General features: G+C 42.4%; 1 long non-coding RNA gene across 3 annotated transcripts in view; it reads right to left on the bottom strand.

Annotated features, from left to right (window-relative positions):
- Positions 1 to 22,188, bottom strand: part of LOC144819584 (uncharacterized) — a 353,768-nt gene that overhangs the window by 196,310 nt on the left and 135,270 nt on the right. For 2 of the 3 annotated variants that reach the window (XR_013607453.1, XR_013607455.1), the window contains exon 1: positions 6,617 to 6,819. The exons of the other annotated variant lie outside the window; for it this stretch is intronic. This is a non-coding gene — a long non-coding RNA (uncharacterized LOC144819584). Of the gene's footprint in view, positions 1 to 6,616; positions 6,820 to 22,188 lie in introns of those variants that run through there. 3 annotated transcript variants of the gene reach the window in all.

The raw sequence follows: 22,188 nt of genomic DNA, 5'->3' as shown, positions 1-22,188 counted from the left end.
AGGCAAAAGAAATAATATGTCTTTTTCAAAGTGCCGGAAACATCACTCCTAGTCCATTTTTCAGCCCTAACTCCTTAGAGCAGGCTTCTAGGCCCCAGGTCTCTCTCATTGCATTTAACTTCCACCTCACAGATGCATTTCTTGAGCCATCCACCATGGCTTTTCTCCAAAGTTAAATAAGCCAATAAGGTGGAACACACTACTTATCAGATGAAAGCACATATTCTGGGGCACTGTTTAGCATTGGCATTGTGCACAGCAATCTAAAACCAGGAAAACTGAACAGGAAAACATAGGGGATCGTGACAAATGAAACGTTGTCCTATAAATTCCCCATCCAGCTAAAGGTCGGGAGAACAAACCATCTCCTTGGAAGTTCTCATTGATCAGGCAGAAAGACCTGGAAGAAATGTCAGCATTTAATCAATCAATCAATCAGGGAATTGTAAGTGCGCCACTCACCCGTGAAGGTCACAAGGCACTGGAGGGGGGGTGAGTGCTCCTGTTCAGGGGAAGAGCCAGGTCTTGAGTGTCTTCCTGAAGGTGTTCAGGGAGGGGGCGCGCCTGATGTCTGCCGGTAGCTCGTTCCAGGACTTGACTGCAATGTGGGAGAACGACCTTCCGCCTGCTCTGTGGATTCACAGGGTTTCCGCTAGTGCAAGGTTGGAAGATTGCAGGTTTTGTATTGGGTACATGGAAGTTTACTCTGTCATTGAGGTATTTGGGTCCGCTGTTGTGTAGGCATTTGTAGGCGTGGGTGAGGATTTTGTAGGTTGCTCTCTTCTCCACGCCGATATGTTCGCGCCGGGGGATGCCAAGTACGAGTCTGGCCACGGTGTTCTGTATGGTTTGCAGTTTGCGGTGTAGGGACTTGTTGGTGCCAGCATAGAGTGCTTTGCCATAGTCGAGTTTGCTGTGCGTGGGTGACTGTTTTCCTCGACTCGGGGGGATCCATTTGAAAGTCTTTTAGAGGATGCGGAGGGTGTTGAAACAGCTGGAGGTGACGGCTTTGACCTGTAGGGGGGATTCCGAGGGTGGTAGGCCACCAGGTGTTGTCCTATGCTGAAGGGGTGGTTCCAAGGAAGAGTACTTCCGTCTTTTCGGTGTTGAGTTTTAGGCAGCTGTTGGGCATCCAGGCTGCGACTTTTTGCCTTCCTCTCTGGAAGTTGAGTTTGGTGGTGGTGGGGTCTTTGGTGAGGGAGAGGATGAGCTGGGTGTTCTCTGGGTAGGATACGATGTTAAGGCGGTGTTTTCGTACAATGTCATCAAGGGGGGTCATGTAGATGATGAAAAGGGTCGGGCTCAGAAATGACCCCTGTGGGACTCCGCAGGTGATCTCCGTGGGGTCGGAGAGGAAGGGCGGTGGTCTGATCCTCTGGCTCTTTCAGTGAGGAAAGAGCAGATCTAGTCTAGGGCATTTCCTTGTATCCTAGTGTTGGGTAGTCGACCAAATATTGTGCGGTGAGAGACGGTGTCGAAGGCTGCAGACAGGTCGAGGAGGATGAGGGCTGTGGAGTGGCCTTGGTCCAGGAGGATACAGATGTCATCTGTGGCGGCAAGTAGGGCAGTCTCAGTGCTGTGGTTGGCTCAGAATCCGGATTGGGACGAGTCGAGGACAGCGTGCTCTTCGATGAATCACGCCAGTTCCCTGTTGACGATTTTTTCTACCACCTTGGCTGCGAAGGGTAGTTTTTGAGGTCGGCCCTGGGCTTCTTAAGCAGGGGTCTGACTTGACATTGACATGGTCCACACCAACTCTGTGTCTTATAATTAAGTCCATTAACTGCTTTTATCTTCTCCATAACCATAGCAGCTTTTTCCCTTAGTGGAGATCAGCCACTTAACATTGTAAGTCCTTCTGAGGAGTATTGTCCTCAGATGCCAGTATGTGATCTTGCAGCACTGATGGGGACCAATTGTGAGAAGACACACTGTTCCCAGCTCTTAACAGCATCGGTGAAGTTGCTTCACAAAGCAGGTCACCCCTCCGTACTGATGCTTTTTCCAATTCCTCATTCTCATTATCCTTTATGTTGGTGGGTCTCTTCCCAGGCAGTGACAGTCTCTTGATGCTCCTGGATTTATGACATAATCTCAGCTTGCTCTCCTTACACATCACAGTCATCTATTAGAGTTAAGGAGTCAGACTTATCCGGATTTTGAATGAGAGCTTGATCAATGTGCGCCAACCTGTGTATTTGGTTCAGCAGGCACAAAGAATGTTCTCCTTCAACCTTTTGTGCACACCATGGAGAGCACATTTAGGTTCCTTACTGTCGGTTTGCACTGGGGGGGGGGTTGAAGAAATAGAAACCTTCTAAGGGGTTCACTGATACACCTGGTCCTTTAAACTAACAAAGAAGAAATTAGCACGGAAGCTGTAATATAAAAACAATTCATTTATTAACCTCAGATGAGGGAGACTGCATCATACGGTGCCCACAGGCCACTGTAGGAGGACAGTCTAAGGAGTACAGAGAACAGGGGCCTAATATATGAATAGGTTACATAGTCAGTATAAAACCAAGGGAGGTCCTGGCACATACAAGCATGCTTACTGAATAATACGGCTTTACAAAATGTGCTTGCTCCGCAAAGTGGTGCTCAGCAAGAATAGCCTGACAGTTCTATACTAGGAGCAGGTGCATTCTACTAGCTAGGCCTATCTGAGCATGTGCAAGGCTCTGGAAGAGGGAGAAAGCACATGGCAAGCACTTGGCTAACTAAGATGGCTGCCAAGTACAAAATGACTTTCAGCTCATGCTAACAGCGATTCCTGCAATCTTTAACAGGGGGAGTGTGGGATGAGAGTGAAGAAATGCTGCTTCTCTGCTGTTATCATCACAACAAGATGGGCTATCTTTGGGTATATCAAACCTTTCCTTCACGTCTTTCAGCAGCGGTATATTATTGGATAAAAACAAACATCTTAAATCAGTATTTAAACATGTATTTGTTACCATACATTTACTTATTCACACACAAATGAATTCCACACTATTATTATTACCAGAATCTCCCTCAATTTGGTTTCAATTTGGCACCCAACTTCTTTTGCTCAGTTTTCTTGACAATGGATAGGTGTCTCATCTCAAGCTTACTTACCCTGGTGTTTATTCACAAAGATATTTGAAATACACACTGCCAACTCTGTTTAAAGAACTCTCTTAGTTTAAAATTTCCTTTACCCAAATTACCAACTTCCATTTGGAATCATTTGGATGACTCCTTTCACTCACTGCCTAGAGGACCACTGGCTTGTCCCCTGGTCACCTGCCTCTGGAAAAGAGATGAAAAAACATCTGCCAGGAATAGAACAAATGTTCCCTCCTGCTGCAGTATGATAGTCAAGGATGACTTTGTGAATGAGTGGTAGCAGTTCTGAATGGTACCACTTGGCATCTTCAAGTCAAAGGAAGAACTGTGAAAGCTTCACTTTATTCTGCAATCTGTCCTGCCCCCCTCACACCTAATTATTGATGTGAATACTTGTTGCTAGTGCCAGAGGCCAAGGCATTGTCCTCCAAGAGGGGAATAGTTAGCAAGTAAGCCAGGGATGTGTATTCAGTCTCTAGAGCAGAGCTGAGAGGCAAAATGGTTTGTTCACAGCAGTTTACTTTCAGGTGGCTCAAAGTACCCTTTCTAAAATTGCTTTTCCACTAAAGGTATCTCAAATCAACTTTCACCATTGCATCAGATGTTTTAAACTTAGTAAAATATACGTTTTAATCAATACTTTTGCATTTTCCCACATATCAATACGAAATAAGCATTTTGTTCATAGCAAGGCCTGTTTTCGGGTAAATGCGGCTTAACCTTCTCAGTGTAAACAACTTTTGAATAATCGTTCACTCTGTGAGAACATACTATTCCGATTGCATGAAATGCCCGGTTTTTATATATCAAGCGCCCAGACCTGTGGGCTTACACGGCACACTCTATAGGTGCCTTAGCTAATATATACAAATAGTTTTTTACATGGCATTGACACATTTTCCACAAAGGGTCGCTGCAGTGCTTTTAAACTGCAGCCCATCCAGAACACAATGGTGCTCTCTGAAGTCATATATTTGGCATATATGTGGATGGTCTAAATGCACACTGTAGCCCTCATATGATATCTACCTTTCATGCGACTGCCGCTTTTCTTCCACCTTTTATCATGGATTTACAGGAAAGTTATGTTAGGTCAAGTAGTTGAAATAAATGCACAGTACACATTTTGAGGGGAAAGCAAACATGCTGGACCACTGTTTAGCAGTTGCAAACAGAGACTTAAAACTAGTCAGGAAAAAGTGGGGGGCCATGAGAAAAATTAGGTTCTACCTTTCAAACTTTTGTCTATGGTGTGCATTTGATCTTCATAATGGCCCTACTGTGTTTATTATGTTTTGTCTTGTAACTTACCTGCTTTTTTAAATATGTGATCACCCTGTAATTATTTCAGTTTTAATCTAATTCTGTAATCCAAAAGCATTGGCAGTTGAAGTATGTTAAAAGAATGAAACATAACAACTTCAGGTACTTTACATAGCTGAATCACATAGCTGTGCGTAATCACAGAGAAACCACCATTAGCTTAGGTAATCAATATCTGCTACTGTGCAGGGTCCTCTTCAGCTAGATAATACATTTGAAGGTGGAAAGCGATAGGATACTAATTCTGCCCAAATAAAAGGGATAAAGTATACAAGAAAGGTATGAAAAATCAGGCAATGCAAAAGAACAACTTTTATTACTTTTGTACAGCCCACTATTGGGAAAGGAGGCATCACAAGCCTTAGACCTCAAGGTTAATCATTCTGAAGAAAGATTTATATTTCAAAGTGATCTAAATCTTTGGAGACCTTGATCTTTACATCTCAAAAAAAGGTAGTATAATTTCTGTTACATCTCCATTTTTTAGAATCGAATAGTTGTTACAAATATTGAGAAGGTCTCATGAACACTTGCAAAAATATAAAACAATTTTCCTAGGAACGTTTGAGAATCTATCGACAATATAACGATCTGCCTTCATCTGAGTGAAGGCAGATTGCTATATTGTCAGTGTGTATAATATCAGCAAGTGGGTAACACATAACTGGCCAACATAATAGAGTAAGTCATAACTGTCTTTTCCAAAGTAATTTTTTTCTAAACTAGCCTACTCAGCATTCTGAATTTTTTGGGGATAGTCCTCTATAAAGTACATGCATCAATGAGGTGAACTAGGGTAAATAAACAATCATTTTTAAAACTGTAAAATAAAGTCCTAGTCTACCATGTCAAGCATGTTTTTGTCATCAAAGAGCCACATCTAATAGTGTTTACTGCATAATACAGATCTTCCAACTAATATAGAATTTTCGAGGCAAGAAGCCAATAGAGGATGAAATCTCTTTGACTCTTTCGATTCTGATGTCATTCGGAAGACATCCGAATTGGATTTGGCTTTCCGTATCCAATTTGTAGCCCTTGTTTACAACCAAATTGTACACAGGTCCGAATGACCGAGTACGATGTGAAGATTGCGTACGTGTCAACCCAATCGTTTTCGTGACCCGAATCTGTCCGTACAACTCATTCGTAGCCAAATCATGCCGTGCTATGGAGCCGTACTCCGACAGAGTGAGTACGATTCGGACAGCCGCTTCACCTCGGTCTCAGCAAGACGAAACGGCTGTTTGAATCATACTTCGGGTGGACCATAGCAGGCCCCCCTTCACCCGGGGCCCTCCGGTTCTGTCACGGGGGTGAGCCCATCGGTCTCCCTGATCCAGACATGCACAGGGTGTATGCTTTTCCCCACCCACCCTTTTTTGCTATGGGAGCCTGTGTACACGTCTGTACACAGGCTTCCATAGAGTTCAAGGGGACTCTGAGCGAACCGAGTCCGTAAGCATACGGCTGCATCATACTCGCTTGTTCTGACTCCTGGAGCACATTTTGCTTGGAAAGCCCTCCAAATCCAAGTCGTACGGAGGGCTTTCCTAGCGGGATCAGAATCAGGCCCTAAGTAGTGCATATTTTACAAATTTTGTAAGTACCCTTTAACCTGAACTAAGCAGAATTGTAGATCAGTACAAGGTGCTGATGTTCTGTTCCTTGCTATGCTTTTGAAAGGCAATTATTTTCTCCCCTCAAAAATGATGGTAGTGATTTTTCACCAGTCGCCATGTAATTAAAAATCTCTATTAATTTTGCGTGAGATTACGGTAGAATTTGTTGATACAAAACCAACATTTGTAACAGGTTCTTCTTTGTCAAGTAGTGTTTAGTCCATACCAGTGGATGATTATTGGTTTCAATGTAATGTCCCGCATAGTATTTAACAAATTCTTTTTCACTGTGTCTGACAGGAATCTTTAATACTAATGATCTCAAAGACTTTATCCATCTACAAGTGTTCAACCTCAGTTTTCCTGTAAAAATATCTGATGAACAGATTGTCCTTGCAGTTCTGCTGAATTACTGTCTATCCCAACTGTTGAGTCTTGCTACTGTTACCTGTGGCAGCTAATAGAGATATCTGCAAGCTCTGCGTCTGCCGGGAATTTTCTATACAGATTACAAGCTATCCACTATCTTATCCCTTGATGTCCAATTCAGGTGTATGCAAAGAATGGGTTCTCACCCTCAGCCTACTGGCACATGTGGATTTGACCTCCCTTCGGTTGAAACATTAGCAGTTCATACCACCGTCTTGTCAGGAACAATGAAACACTTGCCATCGATGAGCCAGCATTCTAAGATGTCCTGGATCCAGTAAACCATGCAGGTATTCAAGCATCTTCATCTCCTGCTTTTATGATGTTTACTCTGCTCTGTCTGACATTGATCCTGAAATGCAGATTGTTTGAGTGAATAAAAAAACGAAAACCTAGATATCCGGCTATGAACCGTATGTATTTAGTTACTCATCAGATCATTTTCCTCCATGTCATCTGGGACATTTAGGCTCCATTGGCACTCTGGAGAAACCACTGTCTCTACTGACCACCAGCACCACCAATCCCACCGTCACGTTTCAATGCATGGCAAAAGCAGAGGCTGTTTCCTGCTAGACAATTAGACCATAATGAATGAACTATTCAAATGATGTAGTGCCAGTAATTCTAAATGGTGTAATATACTGAAATTGTTGTTTCTGTTCTCAATGTTAAGAAATGTGAATTCAATTCAAAGAGGTTTTTGATTATATCCTAATTCATGTCTATTGTGCTGCTGTCTTCCAAGAGAGGGTGTGATGGATTTCCTACATTTGTGAGTGAATCACTTCATTCATCCTTCTATGCCTCATCTTTTTTAATTTATTTACGACCTTCGCCAAGTTAAAGTAGGCATATGCGGTATTCATTAATAGTATGTGCAAAATAATTCTCTACAGAATTTACTCATAAATAGATTTTAGGGCACTTTCATATATATGTAGTTTAATTGCACTATTTCTTATATTTGCATTTCGTTGATTCCTCAACTCATGTACAGAACCAAAACCCACGTTATTGCTCTATGTTTTATTTAGCATGCAGCAGCATAATCATTATTTTTCTTTATACACCAGTCTATTTAATTCTGTTTTGATTACAGTATTTTGGGGGAATGGCCTTTGCAAGCAAGTTCTTATTTCATTTCCAAAGTTTTTTTTCATACTACAATCTGCTTCTGGCGTGACTACCTTTATAATATGAGCATTGGTTTTGTCTATGTCTGTCGTTAGTTGAATGTCCTTCAGAAGCAAGTTTTTGCTCGCTAAGCAAACATTCTATTTTCATATGCAGGAATCTTCATGCCTGTTAAACAAAACCATTCAGGCTATTTAACATAAGCTATTTTTGTAATAACACAACGTCCTTTTTCTTGATAGCCAATCATATTAGAGCGTTATAATATTAACAACAATTTTTGCTCATCACACAATCTGCTTTTTCTTGATAGCCATTCAGCTTATAGCTGTATAAAATAAACATTTCTGTCAAGGAATGTTGCTTTGTAGCCAAATAATTGATAGCTTTGCAATAAAAATAATATTTTTTGTTCATAACACAAGCTGTTCATTTTTGCTAACCAACCCACAGTTACACCATACTTAGGAAGCAGGATGTCTACATATATGCCGTGCCTAATGTGTAGAATCACACAGAAGAGAGAGAAGGAAAGCACGATGGACAATGGGTCAAATTTTCAAGCAGGCTAGTGAAACTTCTCTAACCTACAGACATGTTGATGTTAAACCCCAGGATGTCTACTGAAGAAAACCAGGTCTGTGCTGTGAATTGGTAATTGATGCCAGGCTCTGGTTCTAAGAATGTTTGTTAATTTCTTGTTTTTTCCTAATTTATTTATTTGTGTTTGTGGCTGTTTGTGATTTATTTATTCAATTTTTGCTTGCCTCTCATGTGCCCTCGCCTGAAAGGATATGAGGCATCCCCCTGCCTCCCTTAGGGTCCCCATGTCCCTGGAGTGACACCAGCAATTATTTAATTCATGTATTCATTTGTTGCCTGATGCCATCCATAAGGTGTCCATTGGCCCTGGAGGGACTCTAGCAATTATTTAATTAATTTATTTGATTTTTACCTGCATCCCTTTTGCCTCCCTAATGGGTCCCATGGACCTGGAGGGAAACTGGCAATTATTTAATTAATTTATGAGGTTTTACCTCTCTCCTGCTGCCTCTCAAAGGGGTCCCATCGCCCTCGATTGAAAATAGCAATCATTCAATTAAGTAATTTTATTTTTACCTTTCTCTCATAGAGTCCCAACGGGCCTTGGCGGGACACCAACAGATGTTTATTTAATTTATTAAATTTTTGCATCCCTCCCGTAGGGTCCCCATGTGCCCTAGAGAAACACCAGCTATTATCTAACTAATTTACCTGATTTATGCCATCTGTCCATAAGGGACACAGACTTAACTTTTCCTGTATAATATTTAGCAAAAAATTAATTTTGTTGATGCATGGGATAACTATTGTGAAGCATTTGGGATTTATTTATTTTATTTATTTAACAGTTTTGCATATCGCGAACATGACCCATGGGTGTCAGAGCACTTTTCAGAGTGAGCACATCAAACAATAACTCAAAGTAAATAAGTAAATATATCATAATGGTACAAAGGCGTACACGGTATACAGTGGGATATATAAACAAAATAGCAACAAGTAATCAAGTTACATAATGCGTAAACAAAATACATAGCAACACTATAAAAAAGAAGAATCAGATAGACAGTAGGACATGTGAAAGCAACAGTTATGAGGTAGATGAGATAGGGAGATGTGAGGGAGGGGAAGTAGATGCATAGTTTTCCACCGAGATAGAGAACAAACATGGCATCTTAATGCTTACGTTCATCACAACGTTGGGGTCTATTAGGATGGCGGATGGATGGCCGCCGCCACGCCGGATATTGCAACGACCGGGCCGACTGTAGACATCAGGCCGCGATCGCAACCTAGAAAACCGCCGGTCCCATTAGCATGTCTGACGACCGCGGCGGTGACATTTTCCACCCTCCACTTTTCCGCCGGTCCCAGTCCGCATGCCTATCTAGCGGGCAGAACTGGACCGCTACAATCGTGCCGGTGCAGGGCCAGGCTCCGCAGGCATGATTATGATGCCGGCAGTAGCCAGCCTTTCTGCGGCGGTGGGCCCACCATGCAAAGGCATGCAGAGAATGTCTCTGGGGCCATTGTGGGCCCCCAATGTGTTGCGGCAGTGTGTGGGTGCACTGGCCATGTCCCTCTACCAGGTGACAGGCAGTGTGCAGTGCCTGCCATGCAGTGCAGTGATATGCATGACATGCTCCTTTTTACATCGCGGCAGTGCTGCTGGCAGCAGCAACCGCCGCAATGTTAAAGGCCACGATCTTACCGCCACAGTCGGATCTTGACTGCGGAGCATACTAATTGGACCAGCCGTAATGCCGCAGTCCTAGCGGGCGGTCTTTTCCCGCTACCATGGCGGTTGGTGTGATTTTCCAACCACCATCCTAATAGACCCCTTAGTGCTTTACAGAGTAGCCACAACAGCAATTGTATGAGGTATTAGTAAGTTTATTCAAACAAAAACATGATCATTACATCTAAAAAAAAAAACATTTCATACTCCTTTACATTATTCTGACTTAAAAAGGATTTTGATTACTAAAGAAGACATTTTAAAAATCTAAAAACCTTAAAATAATCTGAAATAAAAACATCAAAGTGTCATGCTGATTAACAGTCATCGTTTTATGAAACTTTCGGCCCCTTTTATATAGCTCATCTATAATGCTCTTCTTTCAGATTTAGACCTTTGCCACCGTGCATGCAGCAGGTATCTTGATAATGTAAAATCAAGCCAACTTGTAGAGTCTGATCGAAAAACAAGTAAACCATCTGCAGGGTGCGAAAAAGTGAACAATCGACAAGCAGGAATGATCAATTTTTTCCTCAAATTGGCATAACAAGGACACAAAAATATGAAGTGCTCTAAAGTTTCTGAATTGGCATTGCACACAGGGCATAGTGAAGTTACAGTCACGTTTGTCTATCTATTTTTCAAGGCATTCAATGGGTGTACCCCCATTCTAAACTATATATAAAGGGTTCATGCCTGAGCAGGTTAAACATCATCTCTATAGGAATCAAACTTAAAACAATTTTTAAAATCTAGGAAATGGATGGTTAACGTGCTAAGTGTTCTGGTTTCAGTGCAAATTGATTGACGAGATCAGATCCCAGTACCTTTTATAAAGCTGAGGACCCATTCTTTTAGTATTAGACTGTGGGACATCCCACATGGATCCCAGCCCCAATATATAAAGCCATTCATCACTTTCCTAAACCAGATTAGTCGTCCTGTTTGCCTGTGGAGCATTAGTAACTCCTCCACTGCCTCCTTTACTGGTATCTGGGTGTTACAAGTCACATTAACACTTTAAGGACAGCTGAATGGCTAATGGACCTTAACCCAAGATTCAGACGAAGTGATATTAACGGAGTGTTGCTTGGGAGGTTTAGGTTTGCTCTTAAAAATTTATTTTCAGCTACTTCTATCTGGTTCAGGTGCTCCATCCCCCACCATTCTGCCCCATACAAGGCTGCACCATGTCCTCTAGCCTGATGAATTTCTAAAATTGGGGATAATGGGCAATAGGGAGATTTTATGGCTTTCTTTACTATGGAGCTACCCACATATTGTAAAGAAAGGACACTTTTCTGAATTTGGACAGTCCAATGCAGGTTCTCACTTATTCTAACCCCCAAATAATCAAACACCTTAACCTGATCTAAATGTTGTATTTCCTCTTTGTTGACTTGTAGGGTTTAAAAACTATAAACTTAGTTTTGGTGCAGTTTATCACCAAAACCCACTCTTTACAGGCTGCTGAAAACTTTGTTAGCACTTTCTGAATTCCCATTATGGTTTTTGAGATAAGCATGGTATTGTCTGCAAATAGAAGACAGTTGTTTACCAGCTAATTTTGGTGAGTCTCCACCACAGTCATAGAGAACATTAAAGAGCCCATTCATATACAGGGTAAATAATGTTGGCGCTAAAAAGCAACCCTGCCATACCTCCTTAGTGACTGGAATATCCTTGGTTAGGCTACCATTCATCTGACTTTGGTTAAACGTACCAGGAGCTGGAGTAAACCACCCGGGAGACCAAGTTCCCTGAGGGCATCCCAGAGCTTTGCATGATCTATCAAATCAAATGCGGTTTTTAGATCTACTAGCACAACATACAGGTGTCCCTTTTTGATTTTAACCTCTTTCCAGATGAGGCGCAGAATTGCATGATGTACATATAGAATAGTTAAAAATATATAGTAACAGTAAAAAAGAGTAAACGAAATACAATGGGATATGTAAACAGAATAGCAGCAAGTAACTGAGTTACATAAAGTGTAAACAAAAATACATATCGACAATAGACAGTGTAAACAAAGGTTCTGAGGTAGTTGTGGTAGGGAGGAGTGCAGGTGCAGAGAGTAGATGCATAGTTCTCCACAAGGCAGTGATGCAAAGATTTACGTGAGGGGTGTAGTGTAACATAGACCCAAAACAGAGGCATGTTATGGAGTGACAAGAGGCAGCGGACAAAAGGAGGTTACGGTCTAGACCGCGAATGGGGACGTGGCCAAGTCCTCAGTGAGAGAGGAATTTGTTGGATTGACATTTTTTTACTTCTTTCATGAAGAGGGTTGTGGATGGGTTGCATCTGATCCAAGAAGGGAGAGAATTCCAAATATTTGGAGCCATTCCAGAGAAGGATTGATTGTAGGTTTTCTTTTTATTGAATGTTTGTGGCTTGAGAAGTAAAGAGCTCTTACTTCTGGAGTGTCTGTTTCCACAAGAAAGAGGCAGTTTCTGGAACAGGTAGGAGGATGTATTATGGTGCAGTGCTTTATGAGTCATGTAAGCAATTTTGAAGTGCATCCTGGCCTTGAACGGTAGCCAATTCAGAGCTTGAAGGTCATGGGTGATATGATCGCTTTATTTTGGATCCTGTGATGGCCTAGCTGCTGCATTTATTGTAGCCTGATGACTGAAGATAATGTGTATTGCATTGACTAGAGTGCCCGAGTCTCAATAACATTCTGCTTCATTTGTATTGTCTGCATGTGAACAAGACAATACGTCATGCACAATACTGAGACAGGGAGAAGTCTGCGAATTAGCTGACAGCGACACCATAGTCACCTGCTAAGTACTCCTGCTGGTGCTAAGTGGTAACCCATAGAAACAGTAAAGAAGGTGGCCTAAAGAAGGAATTTCCTGCCAAGAAAGTGGTTAGTGAGGCGAAGAAGTCTGTTGCAACAACTGGCATCAAATCCTCTTTTTTCCAGAGGTGGAACACATCTACTGCACCCTCTTTGGGCAAGAAAAGGTTGGGAGGAGGATCACCCATAGATCAAAGGTAGCCCCACCAAACCAAAATCCATGTCCCTCAGTACCTCATTGACTGCAGTCAGGGAGACTTGTAGGAAATCCAGTGTGCAGCGATGCACATGTAAACTGTTGCTTGGCAAACAGCCCACATGTCCGTCGTGAGGTGGATGGAATAAACAATAAAAAACAATGTCAACACGGAATCGTGTAGCGCTGATACAACAGTAGGGGAAAAGTACATCCGTTTTGGAACTTTTCATATTTGGCACAAGGCTTCCACAAATTCTCTAAACCCCTCGCCTTCCATGAAAGAAAAAGGAAGGTGGCCAACAGCTAACATTTTTGCCAGCTTTCATAAATAGACTTTCTCATGAGTTCAGTGCTACGTGACTCCTTGGTGAGCATAGCATTGATATTATAGTTTGTTGACAAAACTGCAGCAGCTTAACCCAACACCATCACTGGCTACTACTAAAATAATAGCAACAAAAGCTTCACAACATCTGCAATTTGTTGGTTTCGTATGGCAGGACTTAAAAAGTGCATGGGCTCAGGCCATGCAAGCTTAGAAAGTGGCAACAACAATGGCAATTGAAAGATGGTCCAAGACTAACTAGATGACTCAACAGAGGTGTACCTGGATCAAGACCCTTTGACATATTGGCATGAGAAGAATAAACAGTGGCCAGAATTCGATAGAGTATGTCCAGTAGTCAGTGTGTCTTTGGAGCATGTGTTCAGTACAGCTGTGGCAGTTGTCATGGTCAGAGGGACCAATCTCTTAAAACATGGAAAGTCTTATTATAATTAACATGAATAAGCATTTCGTAGACCTGGCTTCCTGGGTGCCAGGGCACTTGGGAATTACTGTGCTCCAATCACATCAACTGTAGTGTGTTCTCCCGCTGGTGTTCTGGGGCCTCAGTACTGGGGGACCCAAAACTGGATAACCAAGTTCTCCTCTCCAGCACTTGAATTTCTCAGGGTAGCGAGGCAGATCAGTCAGTCCAAGGCTTACTCAAGGAGGTGAGGTGGGTTTAGACATTCAGAATACAGTATAAACTGTACTAACAGCTGACCAAATCAATGTCCAGTTAGTGCTTTACTTTTGAAAAAGAAAATTACTTTAATACACAAAAGAGCATTATACTACACATAAGAACAGGAGAAACAGTGGGAAACAGATGTCTCTACAACCCTCCGGGCCAGAGTTCTGACCCAAAACGGAATGACACCACTTAGACACTAAGCAGTATAAAACACAGTTAACATGTTGTCACACAATTAACATTGGATATTACAGACAATGTTGTACAGGGTTGCGCTCATTAGCTAGAGCCATGATACCAATCTTTGTATTTAAATCATATAGTTTCAGCATTTGATGTGAAGTCAAATGTTCTTGATCAGCCATTAATCTACCCCCACCCAAAGAAACAGGAGTACCCTCCCATCCTGAGCGAGGCCACAGCTCATGTGGCATCAGGGATCTGACCACAGGTGCCTGATGTCTCTCGGGACCGTTTACTGGCGTCCCACTAGTCCAGTAGCCAGTGGCTAGCTGTAGGAGGATAGTGGCTGGCCAGAGTGGCAGTACACCCTGGTGTCAAAAAAGGAAGGTGGGGGCCTGTACCACGGGACACTTTTCACTAGCTACAGATTATAAATGTAAATGTAAATGTAAATGTATTTCGATTTATATAGCGCACGAATCACCCAGGGGTCTCAAGGCGCTTGCTTAGGGAACCCGTCCTGGTATTCCCCTGTGAGATACCCCGGCAGGGAATTCACAAGGTGAAAGCCAGGCATCCCGCCGCGAGGGGCCGTAGTGGAGATTAAGCAAGCTATTGCCCAGAGTCACAGAGTGTGACCCCGTGAGTCGAGTAGGCACCGGAGCGAGAATTATCGAGTCCATGGAATTTTTGAGCCCGAGACCCGCCGAGGCGGGGAATAGAACCCTGGTCCACGGCTGATCTCAGCTTTCGGGTCTGCCGCCTCTAACCACTGAGCCACACTTCTCCACACGGAAGTAGGAACTGGAAGTAGGCAGCTGTGCTGTAGGAACAGGCTCACACAGCTCAGGGGAGGGGTCTGGGTGAATTGATCTCACCTTCAAGGACTGGGATCAAGCTTCCCATCTCCCTTTGCTTCTGTTGATGTGCTGCAAGCTTCCTTATCTTGAGCAGTTGTCTGCAATATCCTTGTGTTTCAAGTGGCTTCTCCCCAAGCCTCACATGAAGAGCTGGTCCCCTCTCCGATGCTGCTGATGCCCCTGCTCCTCGCCAAATTTGAAGCATAATTAATCAGTCATAGAGAAAACGTTCTCAAGTTTCATCCCTCATCAAGGGGTTTTCAGATTTTCAGACACAGTGAGCAAGCATCTTATCTTACCTTCTCGCTACGGATCCTGGCTGGCTTCCTTGAACGGACCGGTGTGGCCACCTTGATAGACTTATAGATCAATCTTGAACAAAAACTGACCTCAAGGGCCAGACGTTTATCACCTCTGATTGATAGGGTGATCCAGTCAGAGGGTCCGCTAATTTTGAATCCTAGGTTAACATTTGTGGCATGTTCATTGCAAGTCCAAAGTGTGCCAAGTATGACTTACTGTATTTCCCTGGACAGGCTCTTAGTGCCAGACCGGGCTATTCCCAAGAGAGGAAATCTAATTAACTCCAGACCAGGAGGCCCAGACAGTCACCCAACAGAAAGGGTGTGAAGGGTCCCTCCTAGCAGAGTTAATGCAGCTAAACATGCATAAGATCGAGTGTCTATGCCCACCCAAGAAAAAGGGAGAGCATGGGGGAGCTGGAATGTCCAGCAGAACAGCTCACATTACATAGAATGTCTCAACTCACCATCCTTCCCCAGTACACCCACTGGTTCTCAAACACATCTCAGGTAGACACAAGCAACAGGACCACAGACAAAGTAGCGTACACACATTTGATCAGGATGGTGGCTAGTAGCCCACCCTTTGAATACAGAATAGCTGACTATAGATTTATTCCTGCCACCACTGTCAGTCTACCACAGACTGGGTACAGAGGGTAGTAGCCACTCACTGTGAAGTAGGGGTGCACTAAGCATGCTTCCCTTGACCTTAGAGCCAAGCTCTAGGGTCTCAATCCATGGAAATTGGAAGACCCTCACTGGAATTTAATGATTGTCTTGTTAACTGAGGTAGGGATCTAGAAAACATACAGTAACATTTAAGTGACTTGCCTGGAGATCAGCATAAGGCAGGGGAAGCACGCTCTCCTGAGACAGGCAGAACACTTCCCGTCCCTACAGCATTTCATCCCAAAACATTTCAGGCTCCAGAAGACACATGTGTGGATGAGGACACTAGGTCTGTCATAACAAGTGTGGTGAGGGATCATCCTTCGGACGAGGCCCCTGAGTTTTGAAAACAATCTCAAATTTCCTGATTAAATACTGTAACAAATTGGGTTGTTGATTGAGGATGGTCAAACCCTGCTCAAGAAACAGCAGCAGTACCCGTCACAGTGAGCCACTGGTCACTAAATTAACCTATGCTCGGCACAAAAGTAGTCAGGCTTACCTTTGATACAACGTCTATTCTTTCTATTTTGTAGCTGTCTGTGACGAATGTAGAAAGGCCAACTGCCACTTACACCATGTCATATGACCCAGGAACAGGCTGTAAGTACCAAATAGGGCAGAATAATGCCAAGTACCTAAAAGTGTAATTGGCATAATTGTGACTTAAAATCCGACTTTAACATTAAAGAGGATTTTAGATTACAATTTCTCAGAAACCAAACATGGTTTTCCTACCTGCTCCCCATCAAAAGTTGGCACTTATTAAATGTAATAAGACTCAGTGTTATTCTATGGGAGAGGTAGGCCTCACAGTTGTAAAAAACAAATGTGGGAGTTTTTCACTATCAGGACACGTAAAGCTTTTTAATTAGAAAGCAACCTGCCCTAGAGACTGCCTGGGGCCTACCTTAGGGGTGACTTATATCTATTAAAAATTTTGTTTTAGGGTTGGCAATGGGGTATTTTGCCAAGTCAAATTGGCAGTTTAAAACTGTTAGCAGGCTGCAATGGCAGGTCTTAGACATGTTTTAAGGGGCTACTTAAGTGGGTGACAGAATAGATGCTGCAGGCCCACAGGTATCCTTTAATTTACAGGCACTGGGAATATGGTATACCACTTTACTTGGGACTTATAAAGGAGAGAGCACAAACACTTTAGCACTGATTAGCAGTGGTAAAGGGGACAGAATCTAAAGCCAACATAAACGAGATCAACAAAAAAAGAAGAGCTGAAGTCAAAATGTTTGGGGAAGCATACCCTAATGCTGATAGGTCTAACGGTACCCCAAAATGCATGTCCATTGTCAGGTGTTATTACTTACCAAGAAACCACAAGTCACCAAAATCACCAGCAACCAAACGATGTACAAGAGGAGAATGTCAGTATATCATCTGTTGAATTTGCTTTTTGGAAAGGCAGTGTAAACATCTGTGAAGTTGCTCCTAGCATTGCAGACAGCCTGCACATTGTTGGAGTGCCATCAATGTCTGTTGTGCAAAAGGTATACTGTGTAATGACGTTGCTTAAGTGTCACATAGGTGTCGTCAATAACACCTAGCACATAGGTGGATTAAGTAAAGGCATAAAAATCGCTAGCCACCATTTGCATTCCGGCCCGGCGATATACTGGTGCACTCTTCTTTTGATGCATTTCAGTACCTGATTCAAGCATCAGGACAGGCTTGAGAGTGTGGCACCAACACTGTCACAGGAGAACCTCTGGAAAGATCCAGTGGCCATAAAATGGAGTGCAGCCTGTATTGTGAAATAGGGAGAGATAGCCTGGATACAGGCTGTAGGTGAATCCAACTACTGCTCCCAGTCTACAAACAATTCAGGATCAATTGGTAAGGAAATAACAACTTCCCTGGACACACCAAAAATGTTGACCCTTTGCTTGTAAACCCTCTCTCTTCTCCTCCTTATAATATTATTCTTCCTCTGAACAAGGGGAAAACCTAAAAAGATGTTCAATGAAAGAGTGAAGGCAAGAAAGGAGTTTTGATAAATGAGTTTCTTTTATACGTGGTCAGTCTGGCTGTGATTCGTTGGTGTGGAATGAGTTTCTGCTAGAGATGGGTAGTGGAGTTGAGAGCCATCCCTCCTTACATTTCCAGATGTGTTGCAAATGTTGAGATCCGCGTTATGTACATAACCAGAATTTGGTTTTATACTTTTCCAGAAGTTACATATACCAAAAGAAAATAATATTGGTTAAATTATGTAATAACATTTTAGGAAATTATGTATATGTTTATTGAAAAATATTTTTATACAAGTTATTTTTACAATTAAAATATATTTTATAACATTTTAATTTATTTAATTTTTGTAAAAATATATGTCAGTGAAATATATTTTTAATACATCAAATTACAAGTCATTATATTTTACACATTTATTATCCGATTTGGATTCATTGTAAGTCCCAGCCTCAATTTCTGAGGGAGAGTGTTGTAGTATCAGTGTATGGTGCCAGACTTATTACAGTTTGTTTTAGCAGTAGTAACTGTGTAGAAGTGCAGCTCATGAATAGCAATAGGCTTACTTTTTTGTGGGTGGTCAACTTCCCTCCCTGAATCACTCCTTGGCCCTCCCTAAACCCCACCTTGCTCCTCCCTATTCTCCTCCCTTTATTAGTAAGTATGCCCTACTAAATCGTATACTGAGTTGTGCGGAGATCTGCACAGAAAAAGATAGGAGAGATGAAGGTGGTAACTCAGCATGTAGTTTTTGTAGTACATTTTTGCAGACCTAGAAAACGTGCTACAAAATGCAGTTTGCAGTTCACTTGCATGTTACTGTTTTATCATGATGGTCTTTGCCTTGGATTTTAAACTCACACTGCGTGTTTTTTTAGAGTAGTTCCTTATGATGTAGAAACAGAAATATGTGGCTGATTCACCAGCACCATTTAGAATGAGAAGAAACTTGGTTCTCTAGTAATTGCTTCCCACCCAATAGTGTTCCACCACCAGCATTAAAAAGGCTCTTTGGAAAACACCCTGCTTTGAGGAATGGGCAGATTGGGGAAAGTAGCGACATCACTTGTTCTACAAATATAAGAACAGAATTATTAAGGATGGGAAGGAGGCATTGATTTTGTGGCTCTATGTTGGCTGGCACCATTCAGTTTTTTTTAGTATTCACAAACAGCGAGTTAATAGTTAGTATCCGACTGTGGAGACTCTGTAGTAGAGGCGGAGAGCGCGCACATAAAAGACAGATCTGGCCTAGTTTTTTATGTGCGGAGGTCTCCTCGTCCACCAGTTTGTGAATTCCAGCTATGATATTTTTGTAGCACGTTATTTTTGTGCTCGATATTCAAACATACAGCCCTAATAAGGAAGGTGAGATATAATCAATGGATGTGAACCTAATATAGGCCTCATTTGGAACGGGCTTGATTAATTGGCAGCGCATGGTCTGCAAAGGGTGCGGTCAGTAGAGATCGGACATCTGTGTGGAAGTGGTGCTAAGACTAGAAAGGGAGTGCCCATCACTCACTTTTGTTGAAAACTTTGAACAGAATCTCCTCTCAAACATCTCCATCTGGACTGATGGGAAAATTACAATGGCTTTGTATTGTCAAAATTAATGACAAGCTGCATGTGCAATGTGCATGTCATATCCTTTTCAAAATTAAGTGTGAGGATAGCATGCAGCGTAGCTTCCTCAGTAATCAGTGAGTGAGTATTTTACCACATCACAATGAGTGTATCAAGCAGACAACATTTTTATCCATGCAGTTCAACATTCCCCACAGTTACCACGTTAGACAAATAAAGTAGGCATGCCTGATAAATAATGAGAAATAATGCAGCCTCTCAGAAATGCCTGAAAGCCCATCGTTCTTTGGGGATATCTGGCACCACAGGGGATTTAAGGCTAAGTTGGAAAAAAACTGTTGAAGACAGAACCTAAATCTATCTAAACTACTCCAGCAAAACGACTTTTCTTTCAATGAGGGCTTATCTATGCATCTGCACATGTGACTCCATTTTCATTAAATGGTGCCCATCAGAATCAGGATAAGACACAAGCCCTGGGTTTGAAAAGTAGTTGAAAGAAATCTCTAAATTGGCTTCATGTGTTGTTATATATATAATCTAAAAGGTGAACACAACTACCACACATGAAGCATGTTCCCAGGATCTACAGCCTCTGATTCAGACCTTTTGCCAATACTAAATAAAGAGAATTTGCATCGTCAATGTGAGACATGACTAATGCAATTATTATCTGGATAATGGCTTCATAAGTAAAATATTTCCTTATTTTTTCGATCTTGCGAAGTTATAAGGTGCATGAGGAAATCACTGCTCCTGTCTGCGGCTTCATAGAGAGGTCCTCATCAATGAGGATTCCAAGGCTTTTGACGTGTATTTTGGGATTCGGAGGTAAGCCCAAGTCTTAAGGCAAGTAACAGGGATTCCATTTGTGGATTTTATTGTTAGTGATCACTATTTCTGTTTTCTCCCAATTTAATTTCAGTTTATGGCTATTCATCCAATCCCTAACACACAACATGGCATTCTGAAAAAGCTCTATAGATTCTGAGGAATTTTCCGATTTGAAGAGCAGCTGCATGTCATCAGTATAATTGTAATTTTTCACTCTCCGTTTCTGTAGCTTACGTACCGAAGGACGGATATAAAGATTGAATAGATGAGGGGGAGCACTGAGCCTTGAACCAGTTTAATTGAACCTTTGTGGAGCAAAAGCTAAATAAAAGGCTAGACTGAGAGCGTTCTCAAAGGTTTGCCTAATCTAGTGATGTGCCTTGCAGACCAGTTGACCAAAATAGTATGGTTGACTGTGTCAAAAGTCGCAGACAGAGCCAATAGAACCAGCGCCTGGGCTAGACCCTGACCTGCTGCTTCCCTCATATAATCAACCACGGAGACAATAACCATCTCAGTGTAGTGAGCGGGATGAAATCACACCTGTTGGGGGTCCAGAAAAGCAGAATCCTCTAAAAAAAGAGCAAAGGTTTTGGGCAACAGGAGCCTCTTATAGTTTGGCCACATAGGTAGTAAAATATAGTAAAGTCGTTTTTCAGAAAAGTAGAATCTTCTCCAGGTTGTTTTAGTAGGGATTAATACTGGCCTCCTGAAGGTAGGGGCACTTAGCCCTAGATAGATTGATTAAGGGCAAATGGGGGAAAATGGTTTTGAAAATCCAAGCGGGGACAGATATCTTCAGGTGATCCTGATTTAACTTTGGAGAGCAAGTTTAAGAGACCATCTTTAGAAATGCCTGGGTAGGCCGTACATGTCATAAGATCTTCCTCAGAGATATCACTCGCAGAGGATCTATGAAGAATGCTATCTTTTATTAATTTTATTTTGTCAATAAAGAAAGCATTCAGATCATCACATAGATCTTGTGTGGGTGCAATCAGAACTTTCACTCTATCCAGGTTAGCTAACTCTGTGCCAATTTGAAAAATATCTTTATATTTGTTTTCAGAATTTACAATTTTGTTTAAAAAAATCTGGATTTAGCCTCCCAGATTAATTTTTTAAATGCCCGTAAGTTGGAGACATAAAAGTCCTTTTTAGGTCTCGGAGAGGCATGGGCAGAGCAGCGAAGCTGCTGCCACGCCTCTCTGAGAGATATTGTTTCTAAAAAGTGTACTGTCAGCCCCACCCTTTTCCATTGGATAGCATCAGCGTTCATGGTAAATGTTGGCTTCCCATTGTAAGAGAGGGGTTTTGGGTGCCACCCTGTCCGCCTTTCGCACTGCCCCTCCGGACAATGTAGCCTGTTTTGTGGCAGGCTTAAAAGAGTATTTTTATCTGCTTGTTTATTTAACATTTGGATAAGAACAATCTTTATGGCATGGAGAGCGGAGGCGCAGGGGGCACGGGGAGTGCAGCTCTACCCCCACCAACCCCGGCTGGGCTTTTCCGGTGCCAGTGATGTGTAAACAGCCCTGCTAGCTCAACCTTCCAAGTCGGATTCAGTTTCCTTTGTATGTGTCTAAATTTCATCTTGCTCCCCTAAGAGTTTCTACTTGAAGCATTAAACCCCAGGCTGCCCTGAAGTCGCCTGCTACCCTCACTAAGTGTAGTACTGAGTGAGTACTCCACCGTCCTCTGCCAACATCTGCAGCCCATGCCCTCTTGCGGCTGGCACAGCAGGGAATGCTCCTTTCAGTTATCTAAATCCAGGCACAGATGAGTTCAGAGCTGCTTACTCAAGCTTGCAGTTCATCCTTGGCGCGTCTGCCCAGATGTTGTTACCTTG

This window comes from Lissotriton helveticus, chromosome 2_1 (genome assembly GCF_964261635.1).
Source record: "Lissotriton helveticus chromosome 2_1, aLisHel1.1, whole genome shotgun sequence".
NCBI lineage: Eukaryota > Metazoa > Chordata > Amphibia > Caudata > Salamandridae > Lissotriton > Lissotriton helveticus.
The sequence above is the reverse complement of the archived record's forward strand: the minus strand, read 5'-3'. Positions and strand labels throughout refer to the sequence as shown.